General features: G+C 42.5%; 1 protein-coding gene across 4 annotated transcripts in view; it reads left to right on the forward strand.

The window, feature by feature from the left end:
- The first annotated feature begins 608 nt into the window (after positions 1 to 608).
- Positions 609 to 22,377, forward strand: part of SCRN1 (secernin 1) — a 68,874-nt gene continuing 47,105 nt past the window's right edge. For 2 of the 4 annotated variants that reach the window (XM_088834598.1, XM_055420947.2), the window contains exon 1: positions 610 to 834. The gene's annotated coding sequence lies outside the window, so the exon portion shown is untranslated. Of the gene's footprint in view, positions 835 to 1,252; positions 1,411 to 22,377 lie in introns of those variants that run through there. The other 2 variants (XM_055420949.2, XM_055420948.2) reach the window with 2 other exon arrangements.

Genomic DNA, 22,377 nt, shown 5'->3' on the forward strand with positions numbered 1-22,377 from the left:
GATGGATGGTCATGTCCTGACCAATGACCTTGACGCCAGCATCAACACACTCGGTACCTGTCTAAAGATTTATTAACCTAGGTTTGGGATCTTGGCTTCGCTACTTGCTACGTGACCTTGGGGGAGTTGCTTAACCTCTTTGGGATTCAGTGTCTTTAAGTATGGGACACAGGGTCTGGCTTATCAACATGGCGCAGAACCGTACCTTTAAACCCAGGGAGGTAGTCGGCTTGGACATAGGAGTCAACAAAGTATTGGACACGTTTCTCCGCGGAGAAATCTCGCTTAGGCACAGAGGCCCGCACGTAGCAACCGAAACGGAGGAATCCCGGAGAGGCGCCAGAGAAAGTGGGGTCTGACTCCTTAAAGCCCGAGGTCTCGCTTGAGAGAGAGAGAGAGACGCAAGCCAGGCTGCAGTCAAGAAATAAAGATCGAGCAAAGGGGGAGCCACTTTCCTCGGTGAGATTCGCCCTCTGAGCTGCCCCTTCTGCTCCCAGGCGCCCTCCGGGATCAGGCCCAGCGCGGGAGCGGCGCGGCCCGGCCCGGGGCCAGGGTGTGGGGAAGGCGGCGGCGGCGGCAGCGGCGGCGCAGGGAGGGAGGGCGGGCCCCGCGGTCACGTGAGCCCGGCCAGCTGTTAGCTGGGGGCGGCGGCCCGGAGCTTCGCGAGTCTGGGGAGGGGGAAGCGCCCGACGGCCGCCTCCGCCGCTGCAGCTGCAGCCCCCGACGTCGCCACAGTAATCGCCGCAGCCGCAGCACGCGCACGCTCGCCGGCCGCGGCGTCGGCACCGCAGAGCAGAGCCCGGAGCCCGGAGCCCGGAGCCCGCCGCCCCCCAGGTGAGCCGTGCAGGGCACCCCTGGCAGCGCAGGACGTCTGCAGCCGCTTCCCCCGGCGGGTTTCACCCTGATCCGCCATCCCTGTTCCCCGTGTGCCTCTGGTCGTCTCCGGCTGCCTCTGCAGACCCGCGGGTGGCGCTACCTGGGGCAGAATCCCGCGGATGCTGTCTGGGGGGCTCTCGGGGATCACGAGACAGGGGGGCCTCAGTCCGGGATTGGGGGTGGTGGAAGGTGATTTGGGCTGCAGACTGCGGGGGCGCAGGAGAGGGATGCCCCACCCCAGGGCGCGAGCACTGCAGCCTGGTTGGAACCTGCCCCTGCCCTCCACACCCCAACCTCCTCCTCCCCCCATCCTCCTCCACCGCCCTCCCCCCGCCCCCCGCCACTTCTTTTTAACTCTTCTCGCTCGCCCAGGCCGCTTTTCCCGTGTTTCGTTGCCTGATATCCCAGTTGCTGGCCCGCTGGGGTGTGTACCCCGTGCCACCCCCGGCCTCGCCACCTCCCGCTCCGGGGGATCCCGGCTCGCACTGGCGCACCTCTGATCACTGGTGGCGGAGCGAGCCGGGCACCTTCTCGGTAGGTAACGCACCTGCCGCGCCGGCGGGCTCGCGCGAACATGGCTGCCCGGCGGGCCAGCTGCGCTGGGCCCGGCTCTGCCCCGCGTACACCGGTCTGTGGTCGCCGAATCGTGCCCAGAGGACTGCCCTCCCGCTAAGGGCAAACGTGTCAGCGATTGCTGGAGTCTACCCGGGCCGAAGGACTTGTCACAACACCCCACCCCACCCTCAAGCCACACCCAGCGAGGTTCTTGGGGACGGGGGATGTCTGGGCAAGTTAATGCGGTGGCTCTGGGGCACTTAGTGGTCAAAGGCACTCGTATTTCTGAGATGATTATCCACTTCAGCTTGCCTTTGCGCCCTCCGTTCGCTGGTCTGTCGGATCGCGGATTATTGGGCGACATTTCTCCTGGGGTCTGAAACGAGTGGGAGGGACGCAAAGCGGGAGGGACGCCTGAACTTTAGAGAAATTGACGAGAACTAAGATTTCGGGGTTAAATTTTCCGTTAAACACAGACGCATGTAAGGAAACAGTCATTTGCTGCGGCTCCACACTGTCTTGGTAGGGTTCTGTTAGTTAATACTGTCTTTCCGGATTTGCTGTTTAATTCTGGCTTTCAGTGTCTTGAATTATGCTTATGTCCAGCTCCCCGGTGGTGTATGTGTGTGAGTGTGTGTCCCGGTGCCTGTGTGTTCCAGGCCTGATTAGAAGATGCATCCGTTGCAGAGGAAACCTCTATTAATTCAAAATGGCAGCATGAAAAATCAGGCCTGGCGGAATCAGCACAGACCACAGTTAACATCAGCTGCCCCCTGACTTAAGCTTTGGTGGGGTTGGGGAGAGGGACTACCGGAAGGAGAGCTCTCCTGGGTATGGCTACAGCCAGCCCTGAAGGGTAGGACGTGATTCTTGCAGCAGGCTAGATTTTACAGTGCTGCAAGGTTCTGGGGAGGTTATGTGGGAAATGTGGGAAGCTGTGATTTTCCTAATTTATCAAAAGCTGGTGCAAAGACCTGATTAAAACTGTGATTTTTATCTGGCTGCTGATATCTGTTTGATAACTTCTGTGTTGTTTTGTACCTACAAGTGGCTCTTAAAAGAGATGAATGCCTAGTATAAACATCATCTAAGAACAGTGGAACAAATACCAGGTTCTTAGAGCAAGTTTTATTGGAAGTGCTGATTAGACATCATGACCAAGCACTCAGGCACCAGAGAATGATACATTCTTGAAAAGTGACTCATTTGAGATTTTAAAATAAAACAGCCTTTCTTTCCCATTTCACTGCTGTGCTGCCAGCCATCTTCTCCTTTAGCAAGGAGGAGATGCATGAGAAGGCAAGTGTTTCAGGGATAATGGGATAGAGAGAGATTAGTGCAAAGGTCAGGAATGGCAAGCTGGAAGCAGCCTGAGAAAGGGCTGTGCTGTCAACCTTCTCTTCACAGCTGGTGAGGCTGAATCCAGCAGAGTGAATGGACTGCTCCCAAGGTCATATAGCTGGTTGGCAGCTGGCAGTGAGAACTGAAATCCAGGTGTCAGAACTCCCCATTTTAGGATTCCACATGCCACCTAAAAGGGGAGAAAAGGGCAAACATATCATTGTTAAAATGGCAAACACTTCATGAAACCAAACTTTAACGTAAAATTTAAAATCTATAGGTATTTAAAGTAAGTGCTCACACCTTAGTTTCCTAACTTAAGTCCATTTAACTTCGTAAGCCGTGTCCACCTCATGTTCCCATTTTACAGGGACTGGACTATGTATTTAAGCACCAAAACCATAATTTTATGGTTTTTATATTTTATGTCAGAATCTTTGAGGTGAGAAGTGCATTCTTTGATTAAAAAATTAGTTGCTTATGTTGCTTGTCTTTTTATTTTTAAGAAGCTGAAGTGGGGCATATAATAGCTTTTGAATATATCTAACTTTAAATAGTAAATAACAAACTTTAATTTTAAAGTAAGTTTGAAGCAACATTGAAGACAGCAGCTTTTTCTCTAATTTGAATTTGAATTCTTGGAGTCGTATATCAGTGACCCTACTTCTACTAAAGCAGAACTAGAAATTGTGCATGGTATTTTTGCAGAGGTGCTGAGAGTATGGGAAACATTTCTTCTGGGTATTCTGTACCTTCAACCTAGTGATCTGCAGAAGAAGGTGGACGGGCTGCATGCAACTGGGAGAATAATTTATAGTGGTGAAACAGATAGGAACTAAGTATGAATTGACAGGTTGAAGTGAAGTCAAGTGTTAATGCCACATGTGTGTGCCTGCTCAGCCATTCAGTCGTGTCTCTTTGTGAGTTCATGGATAGTTGCCCACCAGGCTCCTCTGTCCATGGGGTTTCCCAGGCAAGAATAGTGGAGTGGGTTGCCATTTCCTTCTCCAGGGGATCTTCCTGACCCCTAGGGATCAAACCTCAGTCTCCTGCATTGGCAGGCAAATTCTTTACCACTGCACCACCTGGGAAGCCCAATGCCACATGTGCCATTAAAACAATAACTTGCATTAGAGCATGAATGTGAAGATTCATTCGTTGAAATTCTCTCTGTGTACAATCACAAGTTTTAAAAATACGTAAACACATGCAATCTGTGTTTGTTGGAGGACAATAAAAGATACAGGTAAGCCAAAGTTATTTTTAAAACACCACCCGTGATCCTTTTATCCAGCAATAATCAGTCATTGTAAAGGTTTGGGATGATTTTCATTGGAGTGAGAGTCTAGGTTTGTGCTGTTCAATTCAATAGCCACTAGTCACAGGCCACATGTGGCTACTGATTACTTGAATTATGATATATTACAATTGTGTGTTAGTCTGAATTGTGATGTACTGTAAATGTAAAGTTTACACCAGATTTAAAACATTTATAGGAAAAGAAGATTTTAAAATATTCTATTAGTTATTTTTATTAAAGTATTGTTGATTTATAGTATTGTATTGGTTTTAGGTATACACATAGTGATTCAATATTTTTGTAGATTAGACTCCATTTTAAGTTATTATGAAGTATTGATTATGTTCCCCGTGTTAGACAATATATCCTTGTAATGTATTTTTAACACATAGTAGTTTGTACCTCTTGACCCTCATATCCCTATCTGGGCCCTCCTTCCTTCCCTCTCCCCACTGATAACCATTAGCTTGTTCTCTATATCTGTGAGTCTCCTTCTGTTTTGTTATACTGATTTGTTTGTTTTATTTTTTAAATTCTCATGTAAGTGTAAACATACAATATCTGCCTTTCTCTAACTTATTTCACAAAGCATAATACTCTCTAGGCTCATCCATATTGCTGCAAATGGCAAGAACAAATACAGCTTATTAATGATTTTATGTTGATAATGCAGGCATACCTTGGCAATAGTGCGAGTTGGGTTCCAGACCTCTTCAATAAAGCAAGTATCAAAATAAAACAAGTCATATGAATTTTTTGGTTTCCCAGGGCATATAAAACTTATGTTTATCATGTAGTCTAATAAATGTACGATAGCATTATGTCTCAAAAATGTATATGCCTTAATTTAAAAATACTTGATTGCTAAAAAATGCTGACATCATCTGAGCCTTCTGCGAGTTATCTTTATATTAAATCAAAGGACACTGATCACAGATAACCATCACAAATATAACAATAATGAAAAACCCTGAAATATTGTGAGAATTACCAAAATGTGACACAGAAAGTGAGCAGGTGCAGTTGGGAAAGCAGTATCTATAGTCTTGGTGCACTCAGGATTGCCGCAAATCTCCAGTTTGTAAAAAACACGATTATCTGTGAAGTGCAGTAAAACAAAGCACAATTAAATGAGGTATGTCTGTATTTTGAATTAATATTTTGGATATATTTGATTTAAACAAAATACATTGTGAAAAGTAATCTCATCAATTTCTCTTTACTTTTTTAAATGCGGCTCTTGGAAAACAAAGTTACCTATGTGATTCACGTGTCTTGCGCTGTATTTCTTTTGGGCTGCGTTGGTCTAGGTCATTAACAGAGAGTGAAGGTTGGTTGAAGTGTATGATACTGTTCATAGAGTTGGATGTGGATAGTGAGAGGAATTTGAACAGACACTGGAGGGGAGATGGGATGAGTGGGAAAGACTCACATGATGTACATGTCAATCACACCCACCTGTCCTGTTCCCTCCAGAAACTTCCAGCATCCTTAGGGCCTCCACCCAGTCTGGAATGGTGATGAACTGAAACAGGTGGGTGACTGGAATGGGAGGAAGTTGGAGGTCTCCCAGCTTGAGCCTTTTCGGTGGCAGAGTGAAAGGGCTTGAGATGGTTAGCGTTCCCTTCTCCTTCTGTTCTTAATGGTTATGTATTTAACCTGAGTCTCCCAGTGCTTTATCTGCCCCCTAAGCAAGAGAGTTTCAGAAAAACATCTATTTCTGCTTCATTGACTATGCCAAAGCCTTTGACTGTGTGGATCACAATAAACTGTGGAACATTCTGAAAGAGATGGGAATCCCAGACCACCTGACCTGCCTCTTGAGAAACCTGTATGCAGGTCAGGAAGCAACAGTTAGAACCGGTCATGGAACAACAGACTGGTTCCAAATAGGAAAAGGAGTGCGTCAAGGTTGTATATTGTCACCTTGCTTATTTAACTTATATGCAGAGTACATCATGAGGAACGCTGGGCTGGAAGAAGCACAAGCTGGAATCAAGATTGCTGGGAGAAATATCAATAACCTCAGATATGCAGATGACACTACCCTTATGGCAGAAAGTGAAGAGGAACTCAAAAGCCTCTTGATGAAAGTGAAAGAGGAGAGTGACAAGGTTGGCTTGAAGCTCAACATTCAGAAAACAAAGATCATGGCATCTGGTCCCATCACTTCATGGGAAATAGATGGAAAAACAGTGGAAACAGTGTCAGACTTTGTTTTTTTGGGCTCCAAAATCACTGCAGATGCTGATTGCAGCCATGAAATTAAAAGACGCTTGCTCCTTGGAAGGAAAGTTATGACCAACCTTGATAGTATATTAAAAAGCAGAGACATTACTTTGCCGACCAAGGTCTGTCTAGTCAAGGCAATGGTTTTTCCCGTGGTCATGTATGGATGTGAGAGTTGGACTGTGAAGAAAGCTGATCGCCGAAGAATCGATGCTTTTGAACTGTGGTGTTGGAGAAGACTCTTGAGAGTCCCTTATACTGCAAGGAGATCCAACCAGTCCATTCTAAAGGAGATCAATCCTGGATGTTCATTGGAGGGACTGATGCTAAAGCTGAAACTCCAGTACTTTGGCCACCTCATGAGACGAGTTGACTCACTGGAAAAGACTCTGATGCTGGGAAAGGTTGGGGGCGGGAGGAGAAGGGGACGACGGAGAATGAGATGGCTGGATGGCATCACCGACTCTGTGGACATGAGTTTGAGTGTACTCCGGGAGTTGGTGATGGACAGGGAGGCCTGGCGTGCTGTGATTCATGGGGTCGCGGAGAGTCGGACACGACTGAGCGACTGAACTGAACTGAACTGAACTGAAAGTGAGCTAGGTGCGCTTGAAGGGCTTCATGGGCACTGCTGATCACTGTCTTCAGTCGGGCTGCTGCCCTCCTCCCCTTGGTGGTTGACACGAGCGCCTCTTCTTCTAGATGATAAAGACCTTGAGAAAACATTCTTAGCTCCATTTTCCTCTTAGGTTCCACACAGTGCTTGTATGTGCTTAGGGGGTCAAAGTACATATTAGTAATTCATATCACTTCTTAAAAATCCTAGTTAAAATCATACAGTGATCACTGCTATTTAAAATGGATAACCAACAAGGACCTATTGTATAGCACATGGACCTCTACTCAATGTTATGTGTCAGCCTGGATGGGAGGGGGTTTGGGGGGAGAATGAATATATGTATATGTATGACTGAGTCCCTTTGCCATTTATCTGAAACTATCACAGTGTTGTTAATTGGCTATACCCTAATATAAAATTTAAAAAATCATAGAGTGATCAAAGGCTCATTTGAATATCTTTTTCTCCTCTCAAAGTAAAACCTTATTTTAAAATTGCACTTAGCAGTGCTTAGTGACTTAAAATAATTAAATGAGATGTCTTAAAATGTCCTTTCTTGAGCCCTGAAGTAATCAGATTTTTTAAAATAACTAAAAGTCCAATAAAGCAATGCATGCATGCCTTGTCACTTCAGTCGTGTCTGACTCTTTGCAATTCAGTGGACTGTAGCCTGCCAGGCTTCATTGTCCATTGGATTCTCCAGGCAAAAATACTGGAGTGGGTCGCCATGCCCCACTCCAGGGAATCTTCCTGACCCAGGGATCAAACCTGAGTCTCTTATGTCTCCTGCGTTGGTAGGCAGGTTCTTTATCACTGTCACCACCTGGGAAGCCCAATAAAGCAATATGAGCTTCCTGTAAAGATATTTAAAATGACATAGGGAAACAGTGGAAACAGTGTCAGACTTTATTTTTTTGGGCTCCAAAATCACTGCAGATGCTGATTGCAGCCATGAAATTAAAAGACGCTTACTCCTTGGAAGGAAAGTTATGACCAACCTGGATAGCATGTTAAAAAGCAGAGACATTACTTTGCCAACCAAGGTCCGTCTAGTCAAGGCAATGGTTTTTCCCGTGGTCATGTATGGATGTGAGAGTTGGACTGTGAAGAAAGCTGATGGCCGAAGAATTGATGCTTTTGAACTGTGGTGCTGGAGAAGACTCTTGAGAGTCCCTTGGACTGTGAGGAGATCCAACCAGTCCATTCTAAAGGAGATCAGTCCTGGGTATTCATTGGAAGGACTGATGCTAAAGCTGAAACTCCAATACTTTGGCTACCTCATGTGACAAGTTGACTCACTGGAAAAGACTCTGATGCTGGGAGAGGTTGGGGGCAGGAGGAGACGGGGACGACAGAGAATGCGATGGCTGGATGGCATCACCGACTCGATGGACTTGAGTTTGAGTGAACTCCGGGAGTTGGTGATGGACAGGGAGGCCTGGCGTGCTGTGATTCATGGTGTCACAAAGAGTCGGACACGACTGAGCGACTGAACTGAACTGAACTGACTGAAGTGGATAAAATGGGCTGTTTCTATCTCTATAGCCCATGCTTAGTCCCACTTAAACACTAAGGATTAATATTAATCCTTCTAGGTCCTTCTTTTTTCTTCCTGCTTCCTTCCTTTCCTCTTTCCCTTCCTTCTATCTATAGTATATGTTTATTTTTGCATAAATGGGTATTTATATTCACATGTATATGCATTTACATACACACACTAATATGTTCATATATATGTATGTAGGTTCCTTTTTGGTGATAAAATGCGATAAATTTCCTGATGATTTTTAACACAGCAAGTGACTCTAGCATTAATGGGCACTTACAAAGTGGTTTTTTTTTTTTTTTTTTTGGCTCTGCCAAGTGGCATGAAAGATCTTAGTTGGATCTTAGTTCCCAGACCAGGATCAAACCCATGGCCTCTGCATTGGGAGCTTGGAATCTTAACCACTGGATTGACAGAGAAGTCACTACAAAGTAGTTTTCAAATCCATTTTGCTAGACATAAAGTAACCCTGTGGTTTCATACGAGCAAGATTTAAATTTCTTCTGTAGGAAATGAATGTATACCTCATATATTTTACAGGGACAGAGTGTATACCACTGTTTTAAGAGTGAATGGGAAGTTTATTTAAATCCCAGTTTACAGCGTTATGAGGTACATATCAAATCATACTAATGGGAAAAGATCAGAATAGACAATAGGCTGTTTATATGGGCGAGGAAAACAGATGGTGGGAATAGGAAGGTCATCATTTGTAGCAACCTTGCCAAATTAGTGGTCACAATGGCAGAAAGGTCAGAAATGAGAACAGCAGGAAATACAAGAAACTTAGATGTGACTTGTTCAATAGCTCCCAGTTTTTCCCACAGGGAATGCTTTTGGAAGCTAAACATATACCTGTATATTTCAAAAACAGTCTTTTTCATATATCTCCATAATCATTACATTCCCAGAACCCTGATCTTTAAGACCAAACCTTCCTTGAATGTTTCTCTATTCCAGATACTCAGCATTTAACATCTCATTTAATCCTCATGACAGTATGTGGTAGACATCATGGCCATGTTTTATAGATGAAGAACTTAGTGGTTGGACAAACTGCACTTGGAATCTGGGTCTATCTGATTCTTTCTTATTAATAAAAAACTGTAATATATTCTCTTGGAGAGATTATTCTGACTGTACAGGTCTAATGTATACTATTCATGTGATACAAGTCATTTATTTTCTTTGTATCATTATAAAAAATAGAAAACTGTCTTTCAACCTGCCATATATTGGAAAATATCTTCTTTATCAAGGCTGAAGTTGATCAGACTGTATTTTTCTTACTTGAATGAAAAATACTGCTTGAGCTGCTTATCTACTCTTTTCCCCATTTAAAAAAAATCAGTTGTTTTATCTATGAGAAATGGATGCCGTTCAACTAATTCTTTCTCTTCCCCTCACTCTAAAATTCCTAAGAGCTCTTTCAAAAGTGATACTCATACAGCCTGAATTTTCTATAAAGTGGTTCCATATTTTAAATTCACCTGAGTAATGAATAGATCACTGGATATGGTAGAGTTTTTGAAGGTAGGTCTTGAATTCAAGTGTGTCCCAACACTGAACGGACACAGAATAAGTCATGAGTCATATATATTGTATCTTTAGCATTATTTTTAGATGTGTAAGGGTTTTATTACCAGTGAGTTCATACAGGTGGTTTAGTTGCTAAGTTGTGTCTGACTCTTGCCATCCCATGAACTGGAGCTGGCTAGGCTCCTCTGTCCATGGGATTTTCCAGGCAGCAATACTGGAGTGGTTTCCCTCTCCAGGGGATCTTCCCAACCCAGGGCTTGAACCCCAGTTTCTTGCACTGCAGGCCAATTCTTTACCAACTGAGCTACCCCAGAAGTCATGCAGATGCATTTAAAATGTTATTAAATTCATAGTATATATTTCCCAACCAACTACAATCACTGTTATAGTATATATTTCCAACCAACTACAATCATTGTTATGTGGGGAGTCTAAGAAATTTTTTTGATGTTTGAAAGTTGGGAAACATATTGGAATATTTTGCATTATAGAGAAATTCTGGAGTGATTTGAAGAATAGTGATTTGACTATAGAAAATTCTGTTTCCTTAATGGCTGTCACCTGAATCATTCATTAAGTTCCACATTTTGCTTTTTTCATATTTCTCATTGTCAGCGTATCTTGAAAATGAGGCAAAATCAGATGCGGCCAGAAGATAAAATGAATTCATTTGCCATAACTGAGCTGTGGTGTTTGTCCTTAATCCCTGGGTCTCTGACTTATTGAAAGGCCATATTTATTAACTGCAGTATATTGGGAAAATAAGTTATTTCTACTTCAACTGTTCCTTTTCTTTTTTTAAGTATTTTCATTACAATTCAGATTTTCATGTGGGAAATTTGAAAGTGCCTGAATATAGGTTAAGAAGTTGTGATTTTACAGCCCAGGAATAGTATTACACTTAAAAATTTTGTTGCGTTTCATTACAGTCTTTTTGCATCTACTACCCATATAATATACATAATTTGAATGATACTGCATGTAATTTGTGTGACTTTTTATTTCACCATCTTGTTCTTATGTATTTTTATATTTGCCAGTCTTTTATGGTATGTCAAGATGGTAAGTTGTTTATCGTGTTTGTTTTGTTTTTTTATTCTTGTGATCATCTAAGTGGCTGTATTTGGGAGGTGATGCACCAGCAGTAGTCCATTAAATTATCAGGGGTTATGGTGAAGTTGAGTCATTGTTAATTACCTGGAATTTTGATTTCACAAATTCGAAATAGATACTCTTCATTTCCTCTTGCTAATCACCTAAATTGAAGTAATTTTGGAATGGAATAGCAAATCAGTTTGTGATCATTTCACTCATGAAAGAAAAAGCATCCAAAGGATATTTCTTAGCAAGTCCTACTGATTTAGAAATATTCATCTACCTGAAATAATATCTAGCTTTTTTTTCTGGCTTAAATTCTTTCTATCCAGTGCAGAGAAGTCATGATCCTTATTAAACAATTTACTTTGCATCTATGTTAAAATGAAGAATGCATTTTTTTAAAAGGCATTTTTAAAGATTTCAGTGATTTTATTTCTTTAAAGTAGTGCAAAATCCCAAACATTTAAATAACTACTAACAAATCTTCCTGATTATCATGTAGAGCGATTAGTCTGATTTCCCAGTTTTTAAGTCAAAGACTGAGAAAACACAACCTCCTACATCTTTGTCATACTTCTCTCAAGTTAACCAGAGATGTGTTTCACCCACCTTGGTCTTTAAGGCAAAGAGTATTGCTGCTGATGCTATTGCTGATTTCAGTAATATTCAATTAAAATTAAATGGTTTCCTTAAAAATAAAACTGAGAAGCAAAATGGCAGACAGTTGTTGGTCCTTGAAACTGGTTAACACCTTAAAGGGGCTTATTGTATTCTTTTCTTGTTTGTATATATTGAAAGTTTCTACATGCAAAAAAATAAAAACCTAAGAAAATAAAGCCAAACAGAAAAAATGAATCATACTTTTGAGAAGCAAAGAAGTTTAATAACCTGTAAGAATAGATAGTCCACACTAGTCTGAACTGATGCATCAGAACATCTGGGCATTTGTTAAAAATATACTCTCTGAATTCAGCTCAGACCCACTGAATCAGAATCTCCAAGGAGAGGGTGTCCAGGAATCTGCTCCTCAGACCATTTCCTTGAGTGGTCCGATATGAATCCCGTTGATTAAACCACAGCTTGGGAGCATCATGTCAGAATCAAATTTTCCTGCTCTTTCTTTCTCATTGAAGATGAAATATAGATAAATACCCTTTCCCCTTCATTTGCTCAATAAACATTTGTTGAGGTCTTATCATGTGCCAGTCTGTGTGCTAGGTTCTTGGGGAAATAAGGAATTATGTAAGTGTCCTTGCCCTCATGAGGCTCATAGTCTAAAGAGATACAGCAAGATAGAGGGAAACAGGGGCTCTCCTCTTCCTCCAGTGCACTAATATACCGAGGCAAACTGAAATCCCTCCCCATCCTCCCTGCCCCCAGTTATCCTTACTCAAAGAGATATCTGAGCCCCTGAATAACTTACAAGTTGATCAGTCCAGCGCATGGACCGAGGAGCCTGGCAGGCTATAGTCCATGGGGTTGCAAAGAATTGGACACAACTGAGCACACACATACAGTACTATTTCTAACCTTAAAAGAATTTTAAACATCTTGTCATGTACATTACTTTTTAAGTAAAGAGAATAGTATAGTCCACGGCCATACCACCCTGAACGCGCCCGATCTCATCTGATCTCGGAAGCTAAGCAGGGTCGGGCCTGGTTAGTACTTGGATGGGAGAATAGTATAGGTTGTTTGTTTTTTTTGCCTTGCTGCACCTCTTGTAGGTTCCTAGTTCCCTGACTGGCATTTGAACCCAGGGCCCTTGGCATTAAAATCACAGTCCTAACCATTGGAACACTGGGGAATGTCCCCTAACTGTCATAAAATTTTTGTACAGATTGTTTAAGTCAGGATCTAAATAAGTCCCACTCATTGCAATTGGCTGGTACATCTCTTCAATAACTTTGTCTCTTCATCTTTTTTTTTCTTGCAGTTTTTGTTGAAGAAATCAGAATTGTCCTATAGTTTCTCATAGTCTGGATTTTGCTGATTTCATGCCCATGGTTGTCATTTGCATTCTCTGTAAACTGATGCTTCAATCTAGAGGCTCCATCACTCCAGTCTGATCCTCTAAGCACATTTTAGTTACACACTGGAATGTGAGAGTGTCTGATGAGCCAGGTGCAAACCTTCAGTGAGACGATGAAGGAACATAATAGGGATTGTTGCAAAAGTGGTAAACTCATGACCAGTGACTAGTTGGAGGGAGGAAAAGGAACATTTATTGAGCATCCACTGTATGCAGCCACAGGACTGGGTACTTTCCATTTGATCTCAGGTATATATGAATGCTATATTGTATAAGACATATGTGAAAATATGTCTTATTTTCACATGGGGAAACTTTGGCTCAGAGAGAGTTCATAACCTGCCTGTTTCCCATGGTTCAAAGGTGGAGTCAGGACACGAACAAGGGTCTCTGTCTGTAAAGTGTGTCCTTCTCTTGCCACTGTGCATATGCGGCTACAAGGCCAAGTAAGTACTGTCAATGAGCACAGCTGACCTGACATTGAGAAAAGAAAGAAAGAACAAAAAAGAGCAGTTGCACAAGCGGGCCATAGGTAACACTTCCGTTGGTGGAGGGGACTGTGGCAGGAGCCGCTTCCCAGCTCCAGTCTTGCTGACATGCAAGAACGTGGGCCCAGTGTTGCCAGATCTTTTGAGTTTTCAGGAGATGCTAAATATCTGAATTTCTGTGGAAAATCTCTAGGTTTACCAATGTTAGCTACTAACTCAGATTAAAGACCTACAAACTCACTATATAGGCCAATGCTCTGAAAGAAAGTACAAGTGAAAGTTTTAGTAGCTCAGTAGTGTCCAACTCTTTGCGACCCCATGGACTGTAGCCCACCAGGCTCCTCTGTCCATGGAATTCTCCAGGTAAGAATACTGGAGTGGGTTGCCATTTCCTTCTCCAGGGCATCTTCCCAACCAGGGATCAAACCTGGGTCTCCTGCATTGCAAGCAGATTCTTTACTGTCTGAGCCACTAAGGAAGCCACCAGTTTAGACCAATGCTCTGGACCAAACCAAATGAATGCACAGCCTGCCACCCTTAAACCATCCCATGCTGCTCAGAAATGTGACAGTGCATGAGTTGCATTGAACTCTCCAGGAATCAGCTGTCAGAGGTAGGTGTTGTCCTTGGACTTAGGGAAGGGGAATAGTGACCAGCTCTTAAAAGACATCAAGTGACAATGGAGCACATCCTCAAAAGGTAAAAGAGCACTTAGACACCGTAAGGAAAAAGCCAAGTTTCTAAAGTCTGGTTTGTTCAGATCAGACCTTGACAAAGGAACAGCCTTCATCATGTACCTTTTCTCACCCTCACGGTGATGTGTCCTTACTGTGTCCCAGATGGCGTTCTGAGCGCTTTATGTTTCAGCTCATTTGAACCTCACCGTGACTCGGTTGTTATCCCTGTTACAGAACAGTAACTCGGGGTTGAAATTTGAACTCAGATTGCTTCCAAAACCTGCCTACTCACTCAATACCCTATGTGGTCTTTCTTCTATTAGGTAATTCCTCATTAAAGACACTGAATATTAGAAGCTGGAAATCACTGGCTGTGGAGTCCTAAAGCTTTGTGCTCTGCTGTCTTGAGCTTTCAGTAAGACACTTAATAGCATCTTTCTTATTTATCAGGCAGAACTTGATGAGTCTGTTGTATGTACCTTCCATCAACTGGTGTTTTCATCTCAATTCAGTTAGATAATTCCTTTTCCAAACACCCTATTTATTCTTTACTATCTCAATAGCAGATAAAGGATAGGAAAGGAAATTTATAAGTGAGTATCATTTGTCCTGTTTTCAATTCAGCAGGAATGTCAATTATTTAAAAAATGAATTTATCAATAAATCATATAATATAGAATACATTCTTCTTTGCTCTTCTGAAAGAAGGTAATTAATGTACATGGACTTTAAACTTGCCCAATCTGCTCAGTAAAGCTGGGAGCTTGGAAAGTAAGGACATTCGGGTTTCATTTCTTTGTGCAAGTAAAGATCCTTTGTCACAGTTGTTTGCAAGACAGCTAATAAACCTATAGCTTATATAGACAGTCATTTTCTTCCTCTCAGGCAATTCAAGGCATTCTTATTACTGGGTACGGTGACCGATGAGGGCCATTGTAGCTTTTCTGAGATAAAAGGGCAGGACAGTTTGGCATTCAGACGAAAAAAACCCGCCTTCGTTTGGAGCATTCATGCCCTTCAATAACTACTCACTGAACTTGAGGACAAAGACCTTCTTTCCCATGCAGCTACCTCCTTCCTTGTCTGGGCATTCTGTAAGCGGTCTCCTAGTTACAGAGGTGCAGCACTCCAGCCCCCTAAGCCTGTCACCAGTCAGAGGGGGGATGTTGGGCGACGCAGCTCTGATGCTGTGAGCTCAGGGACTCTGCAGTTGTAATCCCCAAGAGGAAGTCATGAATCCTGAAAAGATTTTGATGGTTAGAAATTGATCTTAGAAATGCTTTACCACAACCGATAGCACCGTATCTAAAGCTGCCCAGGTCACTACTATAGCCTTGAGCCACCTGTGGATATTTGACTTTTTAAAAATGTTTAATATGGTAAAAAGTACACATAAGATTTACTATCTTAACCATTTTAAGTGTATAGTTTAGTTGTGTTAAGAATATTCGTATCATTATGCAACCAATCCCCAGACGTTTTTCATCTTGCACAACTGACTCTGTGTACCCATTAAACAACTGTCCATCCTCCTCCCTCTCCTGCCCTTCCCTGGTCCAGCCCCTGGTAACCACCATTCTAATTCTGCCTCTATGAATTTCACTACTCTAGGTAACTCATAGAAGTGAAGTACAGTGTTTGCATTTTTGTGACTGATTTATTCTACTTGGAATAAAGTACAGATAAATGCACTTTGAAATATTCTTAACAAATACTTCCTAGGAAATGCCTGTCAGTTTAATTGTCTACAAGGGTTAAATTAGAGTGTTTCATTAATTGGCGCTGTTAGTTTTCCTGGCAAGAATCCCAATTGGTGTTTACCACAAAGAAGCCTATTCAGTAGACCTGCCCTCTAAGCCTGTTGCTCTTAGAGATTTTTGCTTGAAACCCATAGTAAAAGAAATGTGTTGTAGCCCAGTGCATACGTACACTTCTGTGTGTATGTTTGAACTTAAAGTTTCTTGTACCAACACTTACCCTTCTTACGTGAGATGCATATATTCTTTTCTAAAAAAATGTTGATCCTGTCCACTAGGTTGATTCCATAACCCACGAAAGGAGTACAACATGCAGTTCAGGAAACACTGCTTCAGACATTCCTGGGTTCAACTTTAGGCCTGTAGTATAATCCTGTACCCCCATCCCCACTTCTGGATCCTCACGACTCAGAGATTGCTTCAGAATTGTTCCTCAAAGTGAGCAAGTTAAGAAAAAAAGCCATCAGTCATGGCTTTATTTCTTGAGTAAGCTTTGTTCATTCATTCTGATGCTGGTTTACTTAGAGTGTAGTTATAGAAAACCCATTATTGAATAGTTATTCTGTTTTCTAAAGCTGATTATAAATGATGGGAAAAAAATACACAATAGATTTCTGCATTAGCGTGTATGACTGGGAGTTAATTAAATTTTGTTTTATTTTTCTTCAGAGAGGAGATTATGATATCTCATAATGCTGGATAAGATACAGGGAAAGGAGAAAAATTGTAAAGTCAGTCTTTTGTGTCATACATGAATGATTTAGCAGTTTATAAAAATACTGTAAACAGAAACTTCAAAATGCATATTTTATACAGTATATAGATGATTAAACATCTCAGGATTTTTTTTAGTGGAATATCTGGTATGTTAGCAAATATTATGACAGATAATGGGAACAAAATTGAGATCCCCTGAATCAGTTTCGAAAGAATTTCATCTCAGGGTCAGCAGAAAATTGACTTTCTGAAAGACTAGTTTTTCTTTTCCTGTTTAAGGAGGCGACTGTAGGAGGCCTGCCCGCTATTTGTATAAAAAGTAGTAATGCAGATTTGTGTACTACTTGAGTAATTCTGAGTTGGGCAGACTGTAAAGGAAAAAAAAAACACAAAATACCAGAGAATAACTATAATACTGAATAAATAATTTGGCCTAACTATAACTCAAGTAAAAATTTGCCAGTTTTGAAATTTCTTGTTTTTGGCCTTGCTACACAGCTTAAGGGATCCTAGTTCCCCTGCCAGGGTTGGTACCTGGGCCCCTTGCATTGGAAGCACAGTGTCTTAACCACTAGACTGCTGGGGAAGTCCCCAGTTTTGAAATTTTAGATGTTGGGACACAGAAATAGAGCCAAATTTTTTATTTGAAATTAAATTCCTAAATTGTCAATACTCCCAGGTTTAATTTTTTAAAATCTTTTTTGTGTGATTAAATAAATATAAGTACTTGTAGGAAAGTCGAAACAAAAGAAAACATAGAAAAACAAAGCATTTAGTGGTCAGGCTACTACTTCTAGTTTTTTCTATGCATATTTTCACATAGTTAAGATAATTTATTTTGGATCCCCCCTCCACTTCCCACACCATTTCTCCATTCAGTTAAAAACGGTTCACAAACATTTTAATGGTTTTATGATGTTCCACCATATAGACGTAGCATAAAATTTTAGCCACTTCTCTGATGCTGGACAGTTAAGTTTGGGCCAATTTTTCACCTGTATAAATACTGCTGTAATGCAGTCTTGGAACGCTGGGCTGGAATAAGCACAAGTTGGAATCAAGATTGCCGGGAGAAATATCAATAACTTCAGATATGCAGATGACACCACCCTTATGGCAGAAAGTGAAGAGGAACTAAAAAGCCTCTTGATGAAAGTGAAAGAGGAGAGTGAAAAAGTTGGCTTAAAGCTTAACATTCAGAAAACTAAGATCATGGCATCTGGTCCCATCACTTCATAGGAAATAGATGGAGAAACAGTGGAAACAGTGTCAGACTTTATTTTTTTGGGCTCCAAAATCACTGCAGATGCTGATTGCAGCCATGAAATTAAAAGACGCTTACTCCTTGGAAGGAAAGCTATGACCAACCTAGATAGTATATTGAAGAGCAGAGACATTACTTTGCCAACCAAGGTCCGTCTAGTCAAGGCTATGGTTTTTCCCGTGGTCATGTATGGATGTGAGAGTTGGACTGTGAAGAAAGCTGATCGCCGAAGAATTGATGCTTTTGAACTGTGGTGTTGGAGAAGACTCTTGAGAGTCCCTTGGACTGCAGGAAATCCAACCAGTCCATCCTAAAGGAGATCAGTCCTGGGTGTTCATTGGAAGGACTGATGCTAAAGCTGAAAGTGCAATACTTTGGCCACCTCATGCGACGAGCTGACTCACTGGAAAAGGGTCTGATGCTGGGAGGGATTGGGGGTGGGAGGAGACGGGGACGACAGAGAATGAGATGGCTGGATGGCATCACCGACTCGATGGACATGAGTTTGAGTGAACTCCGGGAGTTGGTGATGGACAGGGAGGCCTGGTGTGCTACGATTCATGGGGTTGCAAAGAATTGGACACGACTGAGCGACTGAACTGAATGCACTCTTTTGTGCATAAATCTTATCCATATTCCTGATCATTTCCTTGGAATGTATGTATATGTGTTAGTTGCTCAATCATGCCCGACTCTTTGTGACCTCATGGATTGTAGCCCTCCAGGCTCTTCTATCCATGGAATTCTCCAAGCAAGAATATTGGAGTGGATTGCAGTGCCTTCTCCAGGGGAATTTCCCAATCCAGGGACTGAACCTGGGTCTTCCACACTGCATGCAGGTTCTTTACAATCTGAGCCACCTGGGAAGCCCTTCCTTAGAGTAGACACTTAGGAATGGAATTACCTTCCATCTACTGCACTGTTTCCTCCCTAATGTAGCAACTTCTTTGAAAGGTTGTCTGTGCACTGGTTCCATTTCCTTACTAAAACCTGGCTTAGAACCCTTCAGTGGCTTTAGTGTTTTTATGGCATAGATCCTAAAATCCCTGTCACCTCCTTCAAGACCCAACAGGAACCAGCCTGTCTACCTGCCTCTCAGCCTCTTTCCCATTCTCTCTGGCCTCAGCCACACTGGCTTTTCGGTGTAGACTCCTTCCCCTTCTCCAGCCTCAGGGCCTTGAAACCTGCATATCCTCCTTCTGGAACAGTCTCCCTCCCTCAGCCATCTGTCTTTTGTAGACTAGGAAGTGAAATGTCTGTTTAGAGGAAGTAGTTGGAAGTTTGAAGAGAACTGAAGATATCAAAAGTTGATTTAGGAGGTAAAGAGAGGAGCTGACCAGCCAAGTACACAGAGGGTTTCCAGGTAGCAATGAGGGCCACTTTCCTGGTATATTCAGAATTAGGAATGTGAGATTCACATCAAGGAAAACGGAATTGTCCTCCAGGGCTGTGATCACCTTTAGCCTCTGGAAGAAGGAGCTTGCTTAAACTCAGTTCACTTGGTGAGTTCAGTAGCCTCTTCCTAATGTTTCTTTTCCTCAGTCTTTTGAAAGTATCATGCCGCTTCCTTGCTAATTCAGTATAAGTGGCTGATAGCCCATTTTGTCTGGAGAAGGCAATGACAACCCACTCCAGTACTCTTGCCTGGAAAATCCCATGGACGGAGGAGCCTGGTGGGCTGCAGTCCATGGGGTCACTGAGGGTCGGACTGAGCGACTTCACTTTCACCTTTCACTTTCATGCATTGGAGAAGGAAATGGCAACCCACTCCAGTGTTCTTGCCTGGAGAATCTCAGGGATGGGGGAGCCTGGTGGGCTCTATGCCGTCTATGGGGTCGCACAGAGTCGGACACGACTGAAGCGACTTAGCAGCAGCAGCAGCCCATTTTGTCGTTAAAATGTGTCGTTGTGCTAAATCGATGCATTTGTGTCCCACCAGGCTCCTCTGTCCATGAAATTCTCCAGGCAAGAATACTGGAGTGGGTAGCCATTTCCTCCTCCAGGGTATCTTCCCACAAAGATAATTGAAACTACGTCTCTTCTGTCCCCTGTGTTGGCAAGAGGTTTCTTTACCACTCGGGCTACCTGGGAAGCCCTAGAACAAATGAACGATTTCACAAATAAGTACTTCTGGAAACCTCAATGTGAAAATCTTCATTTCTGGGTTTGTTGGAAAGTCATAATGCTGCTCTGTCCAATAGAATTTCTACCTCCCATGTATGTCTATTTAAATTTAACTAAAGTTTGTAATAAAATTTTAATTTAATTCCTTAATTATAGTAACTACATGCCAATAGCCATTTGAGGCTGGTGGCCGCCACATTAGACAGTACAGATAAAACATTTTTGTCATTGCAGAAAATTCTTTGTGACAGCACTGATCTAGAGCATAGACAAGGATCTACTATGTTATCTCCGAGGCTAGTCGTTGTGTAGAATGGTAATCTAAGAAAAGCAAATGGACAGTTTGCCTTGGCTAGTTTGCTGTAGGCTGTAATATACAGTTTGCTGATTCATTTAGCATTAAAAAAAGATAAACATAAAAATTCTGCTCCCTTCTGGCATTCCCAAACATTCCCAAAATTCAGCAGGAAAGCAAACTTCCCTGCGCTTCCGTTGCCTAAATAATGGTCATGGTCAGGTGATTCAGATGACTTGTTGACCAAGCAGATGTCCAGGCTGAAGAATAAGTGCTCGTCAGAAAAGCCATCTGTGTTGCTTGTTTTCTGCAGATACATCTTGTAAATTCAAGACCAGTGGATTTTTACCATTTTTAAGGATCAAGTAAAATACGGTTCTGCTCATAGTTGTGATCAATGCCAATACTTTTGACATGGCCCAACAGTCGGGAAGGAGGGGAATTCCCATTGCCTGTGTGACCCACACAAACACAAGGAAATGTGTCCTTTCTGCATGTTATCTTCTTCTGTGTCTGTTTCACTTTATTTGGCTTAGCCTGCAATTCCTCTCACCTCCTAATTTTAGGAGCCCTCTATGCTGCTGCTGCTGTTGCTGCTAAGTTGCTTCAGTCGTGTCTGACTCTGTGCAACCCCATAGACGGCAGCCCACCAGGCTCCGCCGTCCCTGGGATTCTCCAGGCAAGAACACTGGAGTGGGTTGCCATTTCCTTCTCCAATGCATGAAAGTGAAAAGTGAAACTGAAGTCGCTCAGATGTGACCCCATGGACTGCAGCCCACCAGGCTCCTCCGTCCATGGGATTTTCCAGGCAAAAGTACTGGAGTGGGGTGCCATTGCCTTCTCCAGGAGCCCTCTGTAAAGGCATCTTATTACAATTATTGTAGGTCTTTCTTACACACACAGAGTCTTGATTTATCTGTCTCTCCCTTCAAATTTGAAGATAATGTGGTTTTGTGAAAATGGGCAAGATTAAGAGGAGAAAAAACTGGAGACTCCTATCTTCTCACCTTTTCTTTCCCTTTAAAGGACTGGAGGATGTTTTCCTGAGTTAGAAGGAATTTTGGGGCTTCCTTGGTGGCGCTGTGGTAAAGAATCTGCCTGCCAAAAAGGAGATGCAGGAGACATTGGTTTAACCACTGGGTCAGGAAGATCCTCTGTAGTAGGAAATGGCAGCCCATTCCTGTATTCTTGCCTGGAAAATTCTATGGACAGAGGAGCTGGGCGGGCTACAGTCCATGCGGTTGCAAAGAGTTGGACACAACTGAGCATGTACGCAGCAGGAAATGATTTTCAGACTTACAGACTCCCCTACTTCTCTGTGCCCTGGAGAGGGACCTGCCATAAATACCGCTGGGAAGAACTCTGACAGTCTGGAATGTGCATGTGCAGACTAACCTGAAGTAGTTTGGTTATAGATATAGCAACATCGTCCCTCACAAAGATGTTTCTAAACACAGAATATTGCTGACTCTGTGACTTGATAGCTGCTCTAGTTGTGAGTGAGGAGAATTGATTTTAATTGACTTGTTCAATGGAAATTTTGAAACGCTGCTATATTTGAACAGTCAGAACCCAGGTAGCCTCCATAGTTTTCAAAATATTTTCTCAAGCATCATTTCATTTGATATTAATGATAAATCTGTGGGCTGGAGTAAAAACATTTGTGGAAAGAAAACTTAGGCTCAGAGAGGTAAAGTAACTTGCTCAAGGTCACACAGCTAGTAGGTGGCATTGGCAGGGCTGAGGATTGAATCCTGGTTGCTTTTCTGAGAATATTGCTTTACTTCACATTATACCTTAGGTTCATAAAATAAAACACATTTAAGTTGGGGAATTCATGGCACAAATATGATAGTTGGCTCAATAATAATGTTTGTTGAGTGTTTATAATTTAGAGAGTTGGGGAATGAGCTACTGTAA

This window comes from Moschus berezovskii, chromosome 3 (assembly GCF_049115385.1).
Source record: "Moschus berezovskii isolate FMDL1 chromosome 3, NW_MosBer_1.0, whole genome shotgun sequence".
NCBI lineage: Eukaryota > Metazoa > Chordata > Mammalia > Artiodactyla > Moschidae > Moschus > Moschus berezovskii.